A 3,392-nucleotide genomic window follows, 5' to 3' on the forward strand; every position below is an offset into this window, starting at 1 on the left:
GAAACTTATCTAACGCGAAGACCACGTCCAAGAGTTCCTTTTCAGCCGTGGCGTAATTCATTTGTGCAGGGTCTAAGGTCCTACTTGCATAGTATATTGCGTGGAGTTTCTTATCTTTCCTTTGGCCTAAGACTGCTCCTACAGCATAGTCGCTTGCATCACACATAATTTCAAATGGTAAATTCCAGTCGGGTGGTTGCATTATGAGTGCGGATATAAGGGTTGTCTTTAGTACTTCAAAGGCTTCTAAACATTCATCATTGAAATTAAACTCAACGTCTTTCATTAGGAGGCTGGTCAGAGGTTTAGAGATCTTAGAAAAGTCCTTTATGAATCTTCGATAGAAATCCGCGTGTCCTGAGAAGCTCCGTATCTCTCTAACTGTTTTTGGGGGTTGGAGATTTTCTATTACTTCAATCTTTGCTTTACCAACTTTAATCCCTCTTTCGGAGACTACAAGTCCAAGTACAATCCCTTGTTTAACCATAAAGTGACACTTTTCCCAATTTAGGACGAGGTTAACTTGTACACATCGGTCCAATACTTTTTCTAGATTTGAGAGGCATCCTTCGAAATCCTCCCCACACACAGAGAAGTCGTCCATAAAGACTTCCATGATGTTGTCTATGTAATCGGTGAAAATCGACATCATGCATCTCTGAAATGTCGCAGGGGCGTTGCATAATCCGAAAGGCATTCGTCTATAAGCGAATGTTCCGTAAGGGCACGTGAAGGTTGTTTTCTCATGGTCATCAGGGTGGATCGGGATTTGAAAGAATCCTGAGTAACCATCCAGGTAGCAGTAATAGGATTGTTTTGCTAAACGTTCAAGCATTTGGTCAATAAAGGGAAGAGGGAAATGGTCTTTCCTTGTGGCTTTGTTCAACTTACGATAGTCAATACACATCCTTGCTCCAATCACCTTTCTTTCGGCTATAGATTCGCCTGACTTATTTACGGTAATTGTTATGCCTCCCTTCTTTGGTACACAATGGACCGGACTTACCCAGTGACTATCAAAGATTGGATATATAATTCCAGCAGTCAAAAGTTTGGTAACTTCACCTTTAACTACTGTGCTCAGGATAGGGTAATCCTTCTTCGATAAGTGCATAGGCATCACCATACGCTTTGTCCATCAGTGCGCCACCTGCGGCGACGTCGATTGTAAGTCTCGTATTGTAGAGGATACCATTGTAGAAGGTATGGATAACTAACCATTCTTCTAATCCGTGATGTGGCCAGAGTCTAAGCATGTCCTTGTATCTCTCCCACGCTTCGAATAAAGACTCGTTGTCTTTTTGTCTAAACCCATTGATTTGGGCTCTTAGCATGGCGGTCTTACTAGGTGGAAAATAATGTGCCAGGAAGACTTTCTTAAGTTCATTCTAGGTTGTGACAGAATTGGCGGGTAAAGACTGGAGCCAAGCTCTAGCTCTATCCCTCAATGAAAAAGGAAAAAAGGTGCAGTCGGATAGCTTCCGCACTGACATTATTCGCCTTTATAGTGTCTGCATATTGCAAGAACACTGACAAATGAAGATTGGGATCTTCTGTTGCATTTCCAGAAAATTGGTTTTGTTGTACAGCTGACAACAACGATGGTTTTAGCTCGAAATTGTTTGCCTCAATAGCAGGAGCGACAATACTGTTGTGAGGTTCAGCTTGCGAAGGAATAGCATAAGATTTGAGAGGACGCGACTGTTCTCCCATGGTTGATTCTTCAACTGGTTCAGAAGTACGAGTAGGAACAAGAGTGTGAGTACGTCGTAATCGATGTGACACAGTGATAGAACGCTCCGGTTCGGGAATTGGCAGCGCTAAGTCTTCACTTCGAGATCGAGTACTTGGGATGCACAAAGGGATTAGAATAATTAAGTTGCCTTAGTCTCTCCAACGTAATAGTTAATTACGATTGTCGACTAAATTAGTCCCCGGCAACGGCGCCAAAAACTTGATCGCGACAATGGGGTATGTCTGTGATTATGACTGCAAGTGCACAGTTTATCGCGTAGTTTTAAAAGATATCGAACCCACAGGACTAAAAATCGACCTAGTGTAGTTAATCGTTACTACGTAAACCTAAGGCTAATATTTGATTTATTATGATCAGACGGGGAATTAAAGGGAATATAATTTGATTAAATAGGCGGGAATATAATCGGTATGTAACGGCCGGACGTCGGGGGTCTAGTAAACTATCGACGTGAATCGTAATTTAAAATATTCTTTCTGTAGAAATCACTTGTTTAAAAACCTTCCTCTCACACTCTCGTGTTTGTTGATTATGATCTCATTATTAAACCTAAGTGAGCGCTCTCGCTGTATCAAACGAAGTTTAAAAATGATTTTTGAAAACCGATGAAGTCTAATTAACCTTAAAGCGCTCTCGCTGTATTTAAAGTTAATGTTTAATTTCTACTATCCAGTTAAAATCTCAAACTCTCGTTTTTATTGATCCTAACTTCTATTGTTTTTAACTCTCGTTACAAAATAGATAAATTAAGCATTAGAAATTAATACCAGATAAATAAATTCAATTAATAAAAATACGTCGACAGTGTTACTCGATTCCCTCGGTTATGTGACCTTACATACCGATAAAAATAATCTAGCCGGACATTGTTTTAATGAATAAAACAAAACAGATATAGCAGGTAAAAAATATTCCGGACATAATTCTAATGACTAACATAAACAGACAATAATAATTTAAAGCAAATAAATGAACCTGAATTTAATATAGCAAACTGAAATTGAAACAGAGCAGCACTGGTTCTTGAATCCGGTACTGAATTGAGTTCTTGAAAATAAATCTGAATCCTAAACTAAAATTAATTCTGAAGCTAACAATGAAAACTAAATCGCAATAGAATTTCCGGTGTGGAAATCTATTGCAGGAAGTGGGTAGGAAATAAGAATAGAACTTGGAAAATAGCAGAAGAAAAATAAGACGGCACTAGGGTAAAATTCGTAACCCTCTCAATAATTCTTGAAGGGTATTTATAGAGTTGGTGCAGAGTCTTGATGTGGATTTTGTTTCGTCTCTGTTGCTGTTCTTTCGGGGGAGAAAGTGGCGGAGACTGAAAACTGTGTCTCTTCTGGGCCTGGGTGTGTGACTAACGTCACACACGAGTGATTAAGGGGGTGCCGAACGGCAGAGAGGGGGAGGTGCCGACCGGCAGGCTCTTCCATGTGCCTTCCGTCACGTGCTTGCCCAGTAATGCGCGTTGGGCTTCCTTTGTTCTGGGCCTCCTTCTTCTTCTAATTGCACCTCGTCATTTAATTGGCATTTTAAGCAATTCTTCTCCATTTTAAGTCCTTTTTCCGACTATTTCTTTTGTGAGCTCCGATTAAATAAATTCCTAAAAACAAATAGAAATACCGGCATA

General features: G+C 40.0%; 1 non-coding gene across 1 annotated transcript; it reads left to right on the forward strand.

The window, feature by feature from the left end:
- The first annotated feature begins 1,227 nt into the window (after window positions 1-1,227).
- Window positions 1,228-1,334, forward strand: LOC131624439 (small nucleolar RNA R71). The gene has a single exon (XR_009290599.1). It is a non-coding gene; the product is annotated as a small nucleolar RNA R71 (small nucleolar RNA).
- The last annotated feature ends 2,058 nt before the right edge of the window (window positions 1,335-3,392 follow it).

Source organism: Vicia villosa, unplaced genomic scaffold (genome assembly GCF_029867415.1).
Source record: "Vicia villosa cultivar HV-30 ecotype Madison, WI unplaced genomic scaffold, Vvil1.0 ctg.000121F_1_1, whole genome shotgun sequence".
Lineage (NCBI taxonomy): Eukaryota > Viridiplantae > Streptophyta > Magnoliopsida > Fabales > Fabaceae > Vicia > Vicia villosa.